This window comes from Cariama cristata, unplaced genomic scaffold (assembly GCF_000690535.1).
Source record: "Cariama cristata isolate BGI_N322 unplaced genomic scaffold, ASM69053v1 scaffold10568, whole genome shotgun sequence".
In the NCBI taxonomy this organism is placed as follows: Eukaryota; Metazoa; Chordata; class Aves; order Cariamiformes; family Cariamidae; genus Cariama; species Cariama cristata.
In genome coordinates, this window is record NW_009630648.1 from 30,989 (window position 1) to 51,334 (window position 20,346).

The 20,346-nt window shown below is 35.1% G+C and overlaps 1 protein-coding gene across 1 annotated transcript in view; it reads right to left on the reverse strand.

Annotated features, from left to right (window-relative positions):
• Positions 1 to 20,346, reverse strand: part of LOC104165871 (liprin-alpha-2-like) — a gene marked incomplete at both ends in the record, with an annotated part of 72,309 nt that overhangs the window by 30,332 nt on the left and 21,631 nt on the right. The gene's annotated exons all lie outside the window — the stretch shown is intronic.

The window sequence follows — 20,346 nt, forward strand, 5'->3', positions numbered from 1 at the left end:
ACTCTTTCCTACAGAAGACAATGGATGCCAAACTGGCGTTGTAGGAAAACAGTGCCAAAAGGCTATGAATTGTGTGTAAAATGAGGCGCTAGCTTTCTGTCAACTTCCCGTCTGTTAGTAACTGCAACATACGTTTTAAGTGGTTTTTGTTAAGAAAAACATGTACATAGAAGTCCTCTACTGTGGTACTTATTCATTATTTTAGTGCATACACAATTAGGTTTTATTGTATTTAAAATACTGTTTTACTTATTGATAGTGCTATTAAAAATCCCATGCAGCTACTGGAAAATAAGCTGCTTTCTCTCTGACTTTGTAGCTTACTCTCAGATAATACATAGGATGCAAAGATTCAGGTCCTAAAAAATTTTTATGTGGTACACTATGATAAACTGGAAGATCTAGCTAACATAAAAGTTATTTATTTTGGTAAATTGCACAGTTAGATCTCTCTGTACCGTTCTGCTTTCATAAGTACGTATTATAAATGATTTACTGAATTGGTAACATTGTATCTTAAACATAGTAGAACACCGGTAGGATGTGTAGATGCTATTTTTGGAAAGCTGGCATAAATGTAAAAGCTTCTATCACTGTATTGTGTCTGCATAAATCCTGAGTCAGAAACACCCTAAAATGCTGTCCTGTCCTAGAATACAAAAGCATGGGGTAGGAGGGAGGATTTAAGGCAGTACTACCTGGTAAGTATGTACAGCAGACAAGACTTCGTGGGACATTTAATTTAATTTAATATTATTTTAATTTACATTAAAAGTATATTTACTTTGATCTGAGCAACTCAGTTTTTGGAAAAAAGAAAGGTTTATTTCAAATTTGTTTTTCAACTTATGCTGAAGTTCTGATTGCAAAGATCATTTGAATCAGCTCTGACCAGCATTTTAGATCTCAGAGACACACCACTTTAAACAACTCTTCCTTTAGATAAATGTTGAAAACTGTTGTGATAGGAGTCAGGCTGATTCACTGCTCACTAAATTCCAAGTTACAGCCCTTGTAGAACTCATGTGACTCCCGCTGATTTCAGTGCCAAGACGGAGACTCGAGGGCAACATTTCACCCAAAGCAATTATAGAAAAATACAACAGAGTGGGAATTAAAACTGTCTGAGACAATCTGTGTCTTTTGGGGTTGTACAAATACACTGAGCTTTAAAACGTTTTGCTTAAATAAGAGAATTAGGTCTGTCTTAAATAACAGAAAAAGGTCCTTATAATCTCATTAACACAGACTCCCACTTGTACACAGTGATAGGTAATTTAATAACTTTTTTTTTTTTCTGAAAAGCTTCACTCATTTCTTTACAGTTCAAATGATTCTTAAACCTAACCTATGGAAATTATGGTTCCCACCAAGCAAAATTAGCCATCAATTAGTGCTAAAAGTGACTTTCAAGTAGATTAAGGGAAATACTTCAATGTGTATCTTATAAAACAATGATTTATGGAGGGTAACTATACGTCATGTGAAAGAAACATAAAGTCACAGGATATGTCAACTGGCAGCCAAGAATAAATCTGGATTTTCATATGATAACCTTCTATTGATCCATTAAAATGCAGACTTCACTATGCCTTCATTCTGAATGATCACCTGTGTCTAATACAAATCCTGAATTGCCCTTTAGATCAACAAGAATATTGCATACACTACTGCAAAATTGTATAATTGCATCACATATTCCACAATAGTTTAGCTTTTCTTAGCCTCTGCTGGTCTTTAGATATCCTAGGATCACCACTTTCTAAGTAAATAAATAAATAAATAAAATTCCTTTTTCCCTTTAAAGGGAAAGGCAAATAAAAGAATACAATATTGTGTATCATTATTTTGGGGGATTCACTTGATTTTTGAATGTTTGGGAACAATTTGCCAAAAATCCATCATTGTTAAAGCTTATTGTTCCAATGGTTTTATTACTGTAATGAATGCAGAGTAACTATATACAGGAACAACATGGAGTTTGAAATCTGGTATGTCTTAAAAGTTTCAGCTCCAGGGTAGTCAGCAGAAAACAGAAATTATGAAGAAACACACAGCTAAATTGCTTTCATACTTGTTCTCTCTTCTGGATTTAAAGAATAAATTAAGGCAGAATTAATGCTCCTAAGGAAGCATGGAAATTCTCCTGTCTCTTACAAATAAATATGAATGTTTACTTTTCAGTTTGTTGAAGCAAAAGGTTTTTAATTGCTATCACACTCTTCTTTATTACTTACTTATTTCTTAGTTAACTTGAACTTTCAATAATGTGCAAATTATTTGCAAATGTGCTAAATTAATCACTGAACAATTTGTGTAACTTTCTACAGATATAGCCAAAACACAACTGAATGGAGGATGATGATGAAACAGGTGAAGACACAGAGGACTCTCAATTTTTTCCTAGATAGCCTCTGAATCGTCTGAAATGCTAATGATCATTACAACAGCAGACAGTGATAATAGCACAGATCTAGGGAAGAAACTGATTGTTAACATAGATAAAACTCAGTAATATTACTTTTGAGAAATCCCTATTTCTTATATTGATGCTTTTATGTTTATGACATCCAACTTAACATATTTACTACAAAACCTGTCTACAGACAGCTTTCCAAGTATCTACGTACTATCTAACCCTCCAAGGTTAAATTCTTAATGGTTTTCACGATAAGTTCTCTTTAGAAAAAGTAAAAGGTAATAATCTTGAGGATGGAGTCATATCTGCTTAAAACAAAACAAAAGAAAAAAATTAAAAGACAGATTAATAGAAAATAAATGCGGATAAATGCCATTGTTGTATTTACCATAGTTGTACTCAAAACTGGACAATCAACCTAAACATTCAAGTTCAAATAATACCTGCTAAAATATGATCAAACATATCACATATTTTTTCCTTCTCAGCTTCTGATTGTGGACCTCAAACTATTAGATTCCTTTTCTAAATTGCTATCACAGACATTATTTTCCTATTTAGCACACTTGTCAAGATTTGACCTGGACCACAGCAACACATTTCGATGTGACTCTAATCTAAAGTGAGTGTAAAATTGCAGAGATGCTAGTCTCTCCATAGTTAAGTCTAAAGATAGCTTCTTGTCACAAGTCTAAATTTGGCTCCCTGCTAACTTTGCCAAACTCAGTCAGCTGAACTGAAAAGTTTTTTGATTGAGAAAAGTGAAAAAATGGTTGTGAATTTAAGATTAAAATGTCGAGTATTACTTTTCTAGTTGGACCTTTCGAATTTCTGTGGCTTAAGCCACTGAAAACATCCTATAACCTAAAGAAATATTCCTTTAGCTTGCTCACTTCTCTCAGCCATGTTGATCTTCAACATTCTTCTTACTTTTGTAGTCAGTTTTTACAACTGACAAGGGATGATTTTGTAACATCAAAACTTCAAAGAACTTCCACGGATTTAGATTCTGTCTTCTGGGTTTCAAAGGTATATAGAAACAAATGGCACAATTTCTAAAGCCCCACACTATCATAATAATTCTGAACACACCCTTACACAACTTTGATCTTTTTGTCCCAACTCTAAAATATTTTCAACTTTCCTAAAGCCCAGCTTTTTGAGTTACAATTTGGTAAATATCCCCACTACTTTACCCACATAAATTCCCTCCAAAATCTTAGCAGAAATTGTGTCCTTTTTCTACAGACATCACTGAATCATGTTTTTTATGAAGTTGGTATTCAACAACAGTTAGTCTTCATTTCCATAAATGACCAAATCTACATCTCATGTCTGTACACTTGAAAACAATAGTCTGAATTCAGGTGTTAAGGGAATATTCATTTCAAATATTAAAATGCACCGTAGAACAGAATATCAATACATAAGCCAGAACTGATCTGAAGAAGTACCTGATGTTATAGAACCACACCCATCAGCCATGCTGGTGAAAAGGACAACATAATAAGACAGTAATTTTGTAATGAATAAAGATTACACAAGACTATAAATCAGTAAGCAATAGCATAAATTACACCTATTTAGCAAGGGAAACAGTCTGATTAATATCCACAGTAGGACACTAAGACATACAAATGAAAGAAATAAAATATTCACATTGTAGTTGCAAAAACTACCAAACTCTGAAGGATAACCAAAGAGGAAAGGAAAAATCAGCACACAAAAAAAGGCAACATTTGAATTAGGCTCATTGGACTAAATAAAAATAAACTGGAACGCACAAACTATACATCAAGATGCAACAGATTTATTCACTGTGCAGTCTTGGACAAGACACAAAATGAAGCAGGAAAAGCATTTGCTCTACATGTTTGCTTTGGGTATTTTACAAAATAGTTAATTTAAAATTATTTGAGAGGTGTGAGATCAGAATCCATTTCTAAACATATAGAATCCTAAATGACTGAGTACCTCTGCTGCTGAAACTTAGTCAGTTCTCTATTTCCAATTGTTTGAGTGGCCATTTGTTACCTCATTATAGTTTCAGGTTACCTCATTATAGTTTCAGGTAGGCTTCAGGTAATTAACTTCACTATGAATTCTTGATATACTTACCTATAACAGCAATGAAAAGGAACTACCAACTTATTACACTTTTTTAATTAACAGTTGCCTACTAGAGATGCAGTTTTTAATTACATGTTTGTTGGACTGTGCAGTCTGATGTCATTCAAAAATGTGTCTTACATTTACAGACCTTCAGTCTTATCTCTTTACTACTGTACACATATCTTGACCATCAATGGAAAAGCTTTTATTAGATTTCCTAGGAGCAGTAATGGTCTCACTGCCAGACTTTCCCTCAGAGCACCAGTATTCCTCAACAGAGATGTATGATGTTTTGGCTGCTTTTTATCCTGCATTTTGGTGTTCTGGGATTTTTTTGTGAGCATGCACTAAAAGAAAGATGACTGCTACTTTGCAACCAGAAGTGTAAGAACAAACCTGAATTAATTTCTTATTTTCTTGATCAAATTACTATAAACATGAAAGCAGCACATAACCTACAAAACACCTTGTCAGATATGGTTTAGATACAAGATATAAATATGTAAGAAAATATTTCCCTGTTCAAATACTAAGTTGAAATCCCTCCAGGTTGGTGGAAAGGAACTTAGTGCATTTCTTTTTCTGTTACGAATCATGGTGATAGTTGGTCCATAAGTAGTGCTGACAATTCCAGGAAGGAAGAATGATAACTTTAGACAGGAGGAATGATTTTGTAGTTGAAAGCTCAGGAGGGCTCAGGATTTGGAAGTTTGAGATGATCGCTGGTGATGCTACCTGACAAGATCTGGGGTGAGGCAGAGAATATCGATCAGAGAGGGACCAGACAAGGTATGCCCTCAGCACTAGGCTTTCTCTGTCTTCTGACATCCTCAGGGAGAAGCTGTTGTCATTATCAATGTATATCATATACTGTAAACTACAAGGATGGTATTCTGGGTACGTTTCCTACACATAACAATTTCCTTTGCTTGAAATCTTGGCCCCTGAGGCCTTGTTCCCAGCGCTGCCGTTCTGTGAAAAGCGAGCACTCCATATCTGACCCCAGCATCGAGTGTGGTCTACGTAGAGCACAGATGCTTCATTTCAGCCTTTGGCAACCTGTATCACCCAGTGACTTCAGGCAGAATTACAATAACTGAGCTGAACATCTTGAACTTATCTGGCTGGCACAGAGCAAACCGTTGAATGCTTATGTTAAAGTGGTTATCTGATCCCTTCTGTAAATGTCGGAGAGAGAAACATCGCCAATGGGTCTTCTGTGTCTGAAATAGGTGGGATGAACGACATGCATATATTTTATCCGGACTGAAGGGAAAACAGAAGATTATCTTAAACTAGAGGCTCCCATTATAATGGCTAAATTTAAGCAAAATAAATACCATCAAAAGACTGAAGAAATTCCAGAAACAATTCAAGTTCTAAAGTAAAAGTATGCCTGCAGTATGGTATTAGACACTAACCTGGTCCTGCCCACTTCTCAGACACAGTGGGGAAAAACCGTCCTTGTTACCTTAGGGATGCATACTTACCTCCTGACAGTGTGTATGCAGTGCAGAGTACTGTACACAGTATGGCACAGAGGAAACAAATAAATTAGCTACATGTTTTCAAAACTATATGGCCTCTGTGTAGGCTAAATAAAATCCTATTCTAATTTTTAAAGTAGTTGCATAATCAATTTCTCTATTGACTTTTTCTTTAATGTTTTTGCTATTTTAATTGTATTTAAAACCATCTGCCAGTAAAGGATTTAAATGTAATTACTGTAATCATCTTGATTTAATTTTGTTTTCCATTGAATAAATGATTACAGTATGTAGAGATATAAGGATATTTAATTTAATTAATAAACACACAAGGCCAAGTGTTTACAGAGGTTTCCTTTTGTAGGATTCTTTCTAGTATTAAAAACAGCAGGAAGTATTTTTACTTATTTCATTTTTTCTACTTTGAATTTATTTAATTTATCATTAATTTAAATAGTTTTAGAAAAAGTTAAATATACTGTTTTGTTGTTAACAGAGGCTCTAAACACACATATATAATGTCAGACAGTCCCCTAAAACCAGTAAGAACCTGGATCACTTAAAAAATATAAAGCATTAAAGGAAGACAATTATTTTAAGCTTTGGAAAAGCTGTTTTTTATAAACCTGTCCTACCTTAAACCACTGAACTTGTTTCTTTGATCTTCCAACATTGAAACAAATCTGTCCTAGGTAATTAAACTCACTGATAACCATGTTTCACTTTGTTACAGCTGACAGATCTAGGTGCCTTTTTGTTTGATCTCCTATTATCAAGAAGGTGTTTCTTTTTACATGGATAGTATGCCAAAGTAAACTTCTTGTGACTATATTGTGTCCATTTTCCATCCAGCTTTTATTTATGTAAGTCTTTCAGAGAATAGTGAAATTGCCTACTTGGATGTCTTCTTATTCTGTCATAACAGTCTATATTTAAACAGTGTGAAATATCAGATTTCAGGCTACTGAGAACGTAATTCAGACTCCTGGTCCACCCTCTGACTTTGCTTTAATATTGACAGGGATAGCTTGTGTTAAGCTTTAGTATCAATGTCTATAATTCTATATGGTAAATATTAAATGTAGCATGGGGAATACAGGGTGCTTAGAGACTGAGGTGATTTCTTTCTGCTTCAATAGAAATTTAAATCCTGATTCATAAACATAAATATAGCCTTTTCCAGTTGTATTACTAATTTGTGTTAATCTCAACACAGCCTTTCAGAAGCCACTGGTTAGAGAGTTCAGAGATATTTAAATAGGGTGATTGAAACTGTTTCATTTGTACAGTAAATTTATCATTATTAATATTTTATTTTAGTTATAGGGACAGAAATGCACATACATTTTCTTGACATTTTATATGCAACTTTTGAATTATAATGGTAATCAGCATTTTGTATGATCAGGATCTTGTATAAACAATACACTACATTTCTTTCACTCTCTGGTGGAGGAAAAACACAGCATGGGATGCACACTTGTGAAACATTTTCATGAAAAACAAATTGATCCTTTTTTGAATTTGAGTAAAAAACAGATATTATAAAAGGAGATTTTTTTCATGAGGGGAAGGGCATTTTAACCAAACTAAGACAATTATGTGAGATTTTTATGTGCTCCTGAGGGTAGGTTTACGAAGGATGCATTTCATTCAGTGGGAGTCACCTGGATGCCTGCTGTGAATTGTAAGAACAGGACTTACATAAAAACCTCAGATATGTCAAAATATTAATTTAAATTATATTTCTCCATGAGTAAAAGGAATCTTTTAATAATCCTGTTCAAAAGATACTTTCAATTTTTAATCAGAATCCTACTGGATAGTTTTGGCTTTTAGTGCAATGTTAATGACTCTGTCAGTTGAGGTGTGACAGATGTAGCTGCAGTACTTTAAGACGTTTGTGCCTCCATCCTCTCAGTCTGAGTTGATCAGCAGAATCGCAGAAGCAGCAGGAGTAAGTGCCCAGGAGCTCCCGGTCACAAGTTTCCACTTCAACACAGTTTCACATAGGATGCAAAACTAGGAACTCTGGTACCCGAGGGGCAGAGAGGCATTCTCTGTTACAGGGACAGGGGATGTTATGCAAGTACAGAGAAAAATCTACTGGGGATTTGAAATTTCTTAGGAGATTCCTCCAGTCTACGAAGTTAATGCAATTTACAAGCCAAAGGCAAACCAAATTGTCACAGTGGTGTCTGAAAGTCTTTCCACCCCTCACTGCCCAGCTTATACTCCTTCTTGTCCCACTGCTTTGTCATCACTTGCAGCCTCATCATTGGCAAATTATAGCAATTCCAGCATAGCATAGTGTACACTTACCTGCATATGTTTTCACACATATTCACATCACTGAATAAATCACTGGTAAGTTTGCACAACAGATGACTTGAGAAATCACAAACAAGAACTCTGTGTAGGTGTTATAATGCGATGGTTTAGAAGTAGCCAAACCACTATGAAAACATGTGAATAGAAATCTGTTTTCACAGTATAGTGGCAAGTTTTTTGAATGAGCAATTAAATTTTGCCTGAAAGTAGATACATTATTAAGATTTTTAATTTGTTCTGGGAAGAAGATTGGCCATTTCTAGGCTTTAAACATATTCCAATTGAACAGTCCTATTTTTGAACATGCCTAAAATATACATCCTGAAGAACTGGGGAAAAACCCTACATTCATACATACAAGTATTGCACATGTCCCTGTGTATTTATTTATGTTGTATTATGTGCTCTGGAATGAGATAAGAAACCTAGCAGGAAAGGCAAACAGGGCACCTTTTGGCACAATAAATCGTGTTTTGTGTGAAAGAAACCACTTCTAAGTTCCATCATGCTGTCAATGTTTGCAGGATGCCAGAGGAAGCCTTGCAGGTGCCGAGCTACAGGGTCTTCCAGTAAACAGCACAGAAGTGGAGGTAAGCACAGGTCCCGCAGGACAGCGGCTGGGTCACAAGCTCTCATGGTGAGACGCAGAGGTACCGACCGGGTGCCAGCTGCACTGAGGAGGCACACTGCACTGCAACAAGACCTATTTGAATTTCAATACATAAAGCAGTGCACTGGCTTAGGTGGTTTTGGCAGATACCATCCTGACACCTGCCATTCAAACTCTCACAAGATCTCCTTTTCCCAATAAAAACTTATACACTAATCAACATGACCAAATCAACTCTATTTAGTCATTCACTAATGACAACATTTTTAGCCTGTCCTAAAGATCAAGAATGTTTTAGTTATTTCCAGCAATCAATAGGATTGTGTCACAAATTCTGATTGGCTTCATTTTCTACATTGACCAAAGGAAGAGCTCAAGCAGGGAGCTTGCCTCATCTTTGAATAACAATGATGAAACAGGTACTAGGGAGATGGTCCAGTAATAAGACCACCAAAGTGTTCCTGAAAACCCAAGGGAATTCTTTACTAGACAACAGCAGAGGAAAGTCTAAGTAAGATTCACAAACTTGTCTAACAATGTAAATTCTTTCTCATCTACTGGAGCGTCTGACTTTGGCAGGTGGGATAAAGAAGGGATTAAGGCAAGAAACAGATTTTTTTTTTTTTTCCCCCAACAGACAAACACATACAGAATTTTAGAGCTATCCATGTATAAAATGAAATTAATAAATACACATGGAAAAGTGAGGTGTTGGCTTGCGGTGGGGGGATCCTTCTTACCAGAGTGGTAGCTAAAATCTCAGTACGTTTCAGTATCATGATGAAATGAACTGCATAGGATTGATGACTGGCTATATACACAGCATTTGAGAGAGTGAATGCAAGATGCTCTTCAGTCTATCATAAATGCTCATTCTGACTTCATAAATCAAACTTATAAATCCATACAGAGTCTTTTAAAACAGATAAAAATGAATCTCCCTGAAGATGGCTTTAGTGCTGAAATGCTTTATTTTTTCTCTGTTCAGAAATGCAGGTTTTGAGCTTTGCAATGTTGTATTTAGAAGTGCAAATATGGACTTAGAGTTTTATTTTCACAACAGGTAGGAGTTAAAATAATTATGGACCATACAACATTGTAATCAACATTAGCCACACCTTGAGAGAACACAAAAAAAGAAAAAAAAGCCTTTCTCAATTGCAAAAATAACTTTGGAAGGTGGGGGATGAAACCTTCAGCACTAACAATGCACTTTGGGCTCACTTTAGGGGAAGAAAATAACACTTTTTTTTTTTTTTTTAACTTACCACTTTGTCTCCTCTCCCATTCAACTACTTAAACCAAAAATAATCAGACAATTTTGCAAGAAGGCTTTTGTAGCACTCTGAAAATTCACTTGTAAACTAAGCGTTCATGTCTGACAACCTCAGCTAGGTTTATTTTATATTTGCCTGAATTCCAGTGTATTTTATTGCTATTTAAGTGGTGAGCTTTCCAGAAACTTTACACAATTGAGCCCTTTAAAACATGTCCTGATGTGTCAAGAAAAATACCTTTATTCAAAGAAAAAACTTGCAGGAATTACAAGTAATACATATTTTCAACATTTTTACATCATAGATTTTTCTCTTCCTTTTTGAGATTGTTGACCTTTTATTAATACTGCTGTGTAGCTTTCATTGCTATGGAGAAATACTCATTGAGGTGAGATCATCCTCATCAGGGAGTCTTTATAACTCTTGGAGATTAAATGGTAGTAGGCCTAATGATAACAAAACTTGTATGTTTGTGCTATATGGAGTTTAAATAAGCAGAAATTGAAACAGAATCTCTACACTCTTACTCCTTAATGGCCAAGAAGCATTGTCTTATCATTATCAGAAATCCAGCATTTGATAGCGAGCTCTGTAAGAGAATGTACATTCAGATTTACAGCAACACTTTTTAAGCTGATCAGAGGAGAGCTGCAAAAGACAGCTGACTTAAAAAGTCAGAAGGTCTTTACCTTGTGGCAAAAGGGGGAGGCAGTACGCTGAGCTCCAGCCCTAGGTTACAGTTCTTTTAAGGTTTAAGTAAGTCTTTACCTTCTATGCTTCAAGTTCTGTCAAAGAAAGCTAAAGCATCTTGCTTCTACAGCTTCTGGTATGTCTTGATTATTTTATTGTTATAATCTTGATGTAGGCACTGCTGTCTGCGACCTTGCTTGTATGGTGGCTAGCACTTTCAGACTCTGCTTTCATGTCACTGAAGTGCAAATAACGCATGACAACATGCAAAGATGAGTGGAGATGCTCTGAATCTGTGGCAGATTCATATTTTTGACTGGAAAACATGAAAATACTAACCACATGATCTTTCACTGTTGGATGCTTGTGCCTGTGATAACTATTGACAGGTCCTGGCTACCAGTGTTTTATTGACATGCCTACGAAAGTCACTTCTGTTCGTGACAAGGGTACTGTGGTCCAGGGGTAGCCTGCAACTGGCTGCAGCAGGGGACCCTCGCGGGACCTCCTGCCATCTGCTTACACCATCACTGAGCCCTGGCTCCTTCTGAACACTACATGTCTGGATCAGCACTCATTTTTACACTTTAAATGTAATAATACACTAACATTTCAGGCTGGTAATAAGGCAATAGGGTTTATCAGTCTCCTCCGCTTCATTATGAATTCTGAATCAAATTGTTATTGTGTAAATAACTGTCTTGTGCTATTGCACGTAGTGTAGAGCACACACCATTTATTTCTGTGGTGTGCTGGCAACACTTTGTAAACAGGATAGGAGTCATTTAAAGCAATTGTGCAGTTGTTATTATGAAAAAGAATATCTGTCAAGATTTTTCACAGAAGATTACCAGGTACATTTCAGCACATTTTCTTCAGAAATCCTTATCTAAGTAAACAAAAATGTACTACATTTAATTTGTCACAAAAATTGTATGAAATATGATACAGTGAAAGAACTGTCTTTTACAGGGAGTAGCACAAAGGAAAAATAATAACAAATGTCAATTACATGGTTGCATTATAGTGTGTATTTGACACCTGCTGACTAATTTCTCTTACATTTTTTTTTCAACCAAGCTCAACATAATACTGGCAAAATTATTATTCTTTCATTATCACTCTCACAAAGACACTAGTAATGTACCCAACCAGGACACCAAAGGCCTAGAGTTCGTCAGCAGAACAGGATCTGATTTCCAGCTGGTCAGAGCTGAGGATGGGTTTCGCAGAAACATTATGATCTTAATTGTTTTCAACAATATATGAGTTATTGAAATATATATATATATATATATAGTGTGTGTGTGTCTGTATATGATATATATGATAATATATAGACAGATATTTTATTTATATAATTATATACACCCTGTGCATATAATTATATACAGATATATGTTTATAGATAGAAACATATTTTTAGTATCCAGGACATTGACCTAAATAAAATAATGTGCCTCTAGGGCTTTATGTAGTTGCTCTTAGTACACAAACATTTAACTGAAAACTACCTATGGTTAAGGTATATAATTAATTTTGAAAAATCCTGCTCTGGTTAAAATGAATTATTTAGCTATTTGCATCACAAATCCTTTTTCCTCTTCTGATTACATTCATATATTTCCCTCTGAGTAAAAACAGTCTTCCCCAAATGAAATTTTGTATTCTTTGTCTACATATTGTCACCTAGAGACTTCAACATTGTTTAGATTTATTTGAATGGATGCATCTGCTATGAAAACACCACTATTCTGCATGTGTAGTCAGTTTTATTAGATTTTCCTGTACAGTGTATCTGTATTAAAATCATCATCTGTGTTCCTGATTGTACAAAACATGAAAATACAACAGATAGATAGGATATGAGTAAAAATCCAGAAGGGAAATGAACCTTACCCCAGAACTACAATTAAAGAATATCAAAGCCCTGATCTGCATGCAACTTGAAGAAATTCCAACTTAAATCTAACACCCAGTCTGTTGAAATCAAAGCACAGTAGAGTGAATTAAAGTCTGCATTTCAAATATTAAACCGAATGTACCCATTTAATTTCAGCCAAGATCTTAATATTTTTCAATGAAATTCTTACCAAGAGTAATTTTTTCCCACATATTTCTCCAGTGAAAATCAAGGATACGGTCCTCACTGATACAATGTCTGTATATTTTTTAATTATAAAGAACATTCTTCATAAATGGAACTTCTAAAATAATGTTTTTATTCTAGGATTACTGCAGAAAAGAATCTAACATGATAGCCATTTTCTAATGCAAAGGAATTATACATATGGTTTCTTTTTTTTCTTCTTTTCTGTAACTATGGATTCTACACGATTAAAGGTGTCCAAACTACACTCTCCAGGTGCAATGCCAAGAAAGCTGGATCATTTATTCTGGACTGAACCGAGTAAAACAAGTGCTCTACAGCTCCTCTTGGAATAATTCCACCTATACATTGATAGTCCCTATTAATACAAATGAAGATTATTTAATATTTCCTAATGCTGACATTTTCCAATCAAGATCCCAAAGAAGTATGAACATCTAATTTTCCTCCATCAAACCCAAAATATTTTTTATATTTTTGGATCCCAAGTAAAATGATTTCTATATTTATTTCTGTTACAGACATGATGGGAACTTGTTTGTACTAAATTGAAAAACCCTGATTTTAAAAATCTCCCGATATGATGACTTAGGTAAGTATTTACCAAGATACATCTATCTTTTGCAAATCCCCAGCACAGTCTCCCAATTTTTCTCACAAATATTTTATTACTAAGCTGTTTTATCAGCATTAGCAAACCAGTAGCAAAATGGCAATAATTTTCTTTGCAGTCTACCAGTAACAAATGTGCCATTGATCTGTCATGCTTGTGGACCTTGCTCTGCCTATTGCCAATGGAGGGCCAATACAGATCTCTGAGTGGCAAATTACTCGATTCACATTATTGCTGACACCGCTCACAGACATTCGGTTTTACTGCCTTGCTGGTTAACTACATTCTGAATTTGCAGAATACTCTTAGAGCTGCATGTGCACTGTTGGGTTGAGGTGATCTAATATGAAATCACAAATGATACATTTTCTCGTTCACTTGTTAATGAGAATATTGATTAATAAATATGAACCTATTGAAGCTTAAAGTTGATTTTATTTATTGACTCATGTCATTAATTTAAATCTTTTATTCAAATGCAGCATGTAAGGCCTATTCATACATTAAAAAATTGATTATGGAGAGTAATAGGCATAAAACATAATACCATGATCTTGTTACACTATTTAAAATCTAGTTTGAGAGTTAGTGGATGTAAATCTTCTTAACAAATCATGTAATATTTAACTAATATACACAAAATTGTGTAATTGTTCCAAAGAAGCACATTAAACAAATGTTAAAACAATATATTGTTCCAGCAGATTAAAACCAAAGGATAACGCCTATGCTTTTTGCATTTTCATCAAGATGGATGTGCAAGAAAATTGTGAACGATAAAGAATCAACGAGACTGATTCTTGCAGTGAAATTATCTTGATTCGCATGAACATATCATTTGACAAATGTCAAATGACCCTGAAGCTGATACAGACAGAAGATAATCAACTGCGTTCTTAGACCTGAATTTATACCTCCACTGCAGGATCAAATGGCATACATTTCAAAGTTTATGAATCCAAAAATAACACATCAAAGCGAAATGGTGTATTCTTTCTGATGTCTCATGAAAGGCACTCTGTGTATACTGTGAGCAAATTAAACATTAGACATTAAAATTTTCACTGATACCCTTTGTACAAGTAATAGTGAGCTCTACAATGCAAATCAGCTAAGCATACCTTTAAATATATACTATATTCTGTACTTTAGAAAGTTGGTGTGTTTAAAGTAAGGCATTTGCTAACACAACCTTATGAAACCAGGGCCGGTGAGAGTTGTATTCCATTGATTTGCTAAGCTCCCTAAACAGGCTGCCAAATATATGATGTTAAATCCAATCTGAAATTATCCCAGTGTCTAATCTCATGCTGACTATGAACAACCCCTAAGCTCATTGTGTACCAATAACCTTCCAGTTTCATTAATCTCCTGGAGTTTTCAGGTGTGTAGGCAAACGAGTGAAATATGCTCAGCCACACATCTGGCTCCTGCCATCCCTGTGTTCTTCTCTCAGCTTCTATTTCCTTGGCTGTCATCCCATCTCCTCTTTCTCCCTTTTCTGTACTTTGGGTGAGGAATATGTGGTAAATAAGAAATCCTCGAAACCTGTGGTAGAAACTCAGAGCTTTCCTATTCTGGAATTCTCTGGAATAAAGTAGAGAAGATATCAGAAGATCCATTTATCACTCTCTGAGATATGTTCTTCAGCTTCATAGCTTTGTGTCATATATTAATATATATTTGTTTGCTGTCATGCAGAAATGTCAGGCATGCTCTGTGATCCCAATCTACTGATGGATATAAAACATTGTTCAGACCCCCAAAATAACTCCAATAACTCAACCTCATGAGATCGAGAAAACAGAAACTTTCCATACACGCTGGTTAATTGCAGAGCAGTTGTGTTATGTAGCGAGCCCTGAACACTATGTCCCACAGTTGTTATGACTCGGGACCTCACGGAGAGCACTGCCGTTCCCTCCCTGCCTGCAGCCCCAGTCTCTCTTCCATTAAAAAACCAGGCATGGAGTTGGGGTGAGCGAATGTACTTAGTATTTAACTCCCATGGAGTTATGATGCGGTGAGCGCGCTAGGATTCATGCAGCACACCAGGATTTATGCGGTGTACCAGGACAACAACTGTGTGGCAGACTGTGCACCTGAGTAGACAACACTACAGCCATCAGCTGTCAAAAATCAAGTCATGCAATTTAGCCAAGTTAATCTATCAACACTTACGAAGCTGATCATTGCAGCCATGAATTCTATTGGATTGCATCCCACTTCTGCTGTAGGAACAGTCAACCAGTTACCCCAGTTAAAGTAACCTGAATGCTTTTAGGAGCAAGAATATTCAAAAAGGACCAGATTAGGCTGAGTCCTGTGAGCGATATTCGCAGAGCTCCTATGAAAGTAAAAAGGGTAAGCGATGACTGCCACATGTTCAACCTTGAATTTACAGTAATGCTCTCTGTTCCACAGCTGTATGAGCAACGGACACCACAAAGCAAATTTATACTTTAAATGCTACGGAGCAGGAACCATGTTTTAATTTTTTTTTTTTACAACAAAATGGAGTCCTGGCCCTTTACTGGAGCTCTGTTGGGAGTGTAGTAATGCAATAACAATCACAGTAAAAATGTGCAATAAAAGCAGTCCAATATAAATGTGAAGACAGAATGCATTACTACTAAATATACCAATAAATATTTATGTTTCTGCAGCACTTTAAGTTGTAATTAAGATTAGGCCACTTTTTTTAATGCAAATAGAAATACAGTTTCACCCCAACGGCCAAAGTCTGAAGACTTAGGCCACAGGTATTATAAAAATGAGAATATAACATTTAAACAAAACAATAGCATGAATATTTGTCATAGATTGCCTAGTTGCTTTTCTTTAATTATTTGGACCAAAGAGTTAAAAAGGAAAGATGTGAAAGACTACAAATTTGTCATCACTTGCTTAACAATAATCAGTAGTGAAGGTGACAGGAATGATGTTTAAGGAGTGATATAAAGAAGTGTTATTTAAAACTTTTCTAACACCTTTCTAATGTGAGGAAACAGGTAAGAAAACACTGCAAAGCCGAGAGGGGAAACTGAAGTGTAGGAGAACTCCTGTGGTAAGGACTGAAACAAGTGACATCACTGAAAATTTTTAGGTCAGTGTGAGATTGTAAAAGCAAAACTAAGCCTCTCTCTGCTTTGACAAGAAGTGAGCAAGGAGAAACTCAGCAGATCCAGCAGATGGAAGATGTAGTCAGAGCAACAAGGTAGGAAGAGGATCTCCACAAATTCTTGCAGGAAGTGTTCACATTAAATTGTCACACAGTAATGAATTTAGTACATGCTTATGTTTGCCAGAAGTGCATCAAAGGAAGATTACATCTTTACACTAGCATAGTAGCACCTAACTTGTTTTCAGAATGAGCATCCTAGAAATGTTTTTTAACAAACATGCACACACACACATGAAAGAATATACCGGATTAGGTTTATGCTCATTTTGATGAAGACGCTAAATTTGTGGAGAGTATGTGCTGCAAGGTTTAGAGTGAACTGAGAATTTTTAATCTCCAGTCATCATTTATTCAGAGATGAAACCAAAGCATTAAACCACCCATGTTTCTAATCATGGGGGACCAAGGTTTCATTAAGTCAAATGTTTCTGTCAGACAAAAAATGAAGTAGATTTGAAGAGATTTGCAAAATATATTTCAAACATCTAGCTTTCTGCTCTTTTAATGTATATTTAAACAACTGCTTCATAGCTGCACAGAAGGTTTGGGGGAACAGTAAAGAAAGAGGAATTAGCAAGTCACAGTTTTACATAGCTTTTTTTACCTTTTGCCATGTTCCTTTAAGTACTATTTTACAAAACTTAGATTTTGCTTTTCTTCAGAAAGTGCAATTAACAGTTTATAGCAGTTTAAGAGTAATGTATCTATGCTTGTTAATACATAGGGATGTGCCATAGCAGAAAATTGAGAAGTGCAATAGATCTCAGGCTGTTTTGTGAATAATCAGAGTAAAACTAAATTCTACTCTTCAGTGATAGATCTGTGACACTGGTATTCACTCTAGTCACAAATCTTTATATAAGAAATTCCATTAAGCATTTCTCAAGCAAATAAAATGAAGCAGAAGTATTAGCCACAACACAAGGTTCTAAGAAAAACATCAAAATTGCAATGTAGATGTTTAATAGCCTTAATCTATCATTTCAGTGGAAGAATCTGACTCCTTCCTTAAGAGCAGTAATATCCTGAAGTACCCTAATCCATTCATATTTGGGATCTTAGAATATTTGGAAAATAAAAATTGAAAGTAACAATTGACTTTATGATATGATATTGAAAGGAGAGTAATATGCACAAGTTACCAAGCACTCAGTATTAAAGATTTTATTAGAATTATTAATCACACTGGGTTCATGAAGGAACAGAAAGCTTCTCCCTTCTGCTATGTTTTTGCTCAAGAAGGTCTCCACAAACACATGAGCACAGACCATGCACCCTTTCTGTTAATCACAGTCTTTCTTACAAATTGGTTTCTTCTAAAGAATACATAGGAGGCATTCAAATTAGATGAAAAGTCAATGCAAAATTTGAGCATGCCATCAATATTTTATGATTTGTTACAGGTGGCTGCATGCTAAATGGAGGGATAAGAGAACACAGCATTTCACAGGATGACTTTTGAAAATACCCTAAGATGTTTGGACATCTACACAATTCTCTGCAAAACCATTTCAGTGGAGACCAAAGCTGCTGAACTTACTTAATGTGGTCAACACATAAATAAGCCTAAGTCATAAGGAAAGTTATAAAAGGGGAAATTAAATCTGTGAGCATTTTTTATCAAGATTTTTGCATAACAATACTAAAATATGTGCAAAATAATTATCTGCTCTCACTGTAGAAAATATATGTTCTTTTTGTAGTAAAAATTGGAAGATTTTTCTCTGTGGTAGAAATTTATGGAAATTATATTAAATTTTCCACTTTCGCAAGTGGAATAGTGACGTTCATCTCAAATATGTCAATAGAAATTAATGTTCTTAAGTGATTATCTGAAAAACGCATTGAATTTTCAATCTGTTCTGTCCTGATTTTAGTGAAAATGCTTTTGATACAATGCAAAGATCAGCCCTGCTGTCCTCAATATCCACAAAGAATTTTAGTGTTTTTTTCCTCTGAGAACTTTGATTAGAATTAGTTCAGGACATAAAATAAAATAGCTATAACAACTGAACTGACTATTTCTTGTGCTTATTTCTTTTTGACTTTGTAAAAAAATAAGGCAATGAAGGATGTAGTGCTGCTGTAGTAATTTTCAACCTCTTCAGCTGCCATGCCACACATCCTAATTCAAATGTGTAGAGACAGAAATTAATGCTATGGAACATGGAGTATGAGAGACATCCACCAAAAAAAAAAAAAAAAAAAATCATCATTTTGCTTCATTACCGCATTTAAAACTTAAGGTCAACAATAACTTTTTGCAGAGTTAACATTTAACTAGATGGCGAAGGTTAAAGGCAGAATGAAAAGCAATTACATATAGCACATAAAGATTACATTTCAAACCAAGATATTTTTAATTATGTGCAACTTTGCAGAAAAGATATAATTTGGCACAATTACATAGACATTTAAAATTAAAGTTCAGACCACAAAGAAGGTCTCTCCAGAGCTAGACCTGTGTAACTGTATAGCTTTAAAAAAAAAAGTAGGAGAGAGTTTTCAAAGCAAAAACTTTCAGTTACAGCATTCTGAGAAAATATGGTAAAATGAGGTATTATAGATGAAGGCTGTTTCAGATTTTTTGCAAAAATGCATACTTAAACTCACCAGAAATAGGTATAAGCCATCTACCTGGCCTTCTTCAGAAAAAAAGTCACTGAATTTTACCCAGTTTCATCCAGATTTTTGATATCCACCATTTCTGAATTTTGGATTGATAAAATTCTGTGTATATTATACGTTCAAGAAATGCACACACTATTTTTCTCAGCAAACTATTCCTTTAACAATATTTCTATTCCAAAAATCACTTTGCATTGTATTAATGCACAAAGGCTAGGGCCACCAAGAAACTCCTGCAATAACAAGTGCCTTAAGCTAATAGGACCTGAAACAGCTGGGGATAAAAATACATTTTCACATGCAACCATGTGTAAAAAGAACATTCCATAGTTAGCTGAGATTTTTCTTTAAAATACATATATATAAAATATCACAGAATATTTCATTAGCCATAATGATACTACAATCATGTCTGCAGCATCCCTCATGGTCAGAGTCAAAACTGTCCTCAACTATTAAAAGTATCTGCATATTTGACTGGTTTCTTGACTTGCCCTGCATAGCAGAAGTTAGGCAGTTAACATGGTATTTGAAAGTTCTTTGGTGAATAAGTGGCTACATTTTCTGGTGCTCTGGTATAGAATATAAAGGATCATAAATCGTAAATCATCCTTTCTCTTCAGTCATGTAGATGATTTATGAATACTTTCATAGATGCTATAAAAAATAGCATTAGGGCACCCTAATAAATAAACTAACCCACTGTCAGGAAGAAAGCCACTGCCCAAATAGGAGAATGCATGCAGTTATATGAAGCAGAGATCTATGGTCCATAATTCCTGCAAGATCTCTGATAGGTCCAGGAGCTGAATTTAGCCTCAAAGTAGAGTAAAATTCTGTAGAAGCAAGTGGATATTGTAACAATGAGGTTTTAAAAGAAAGCCT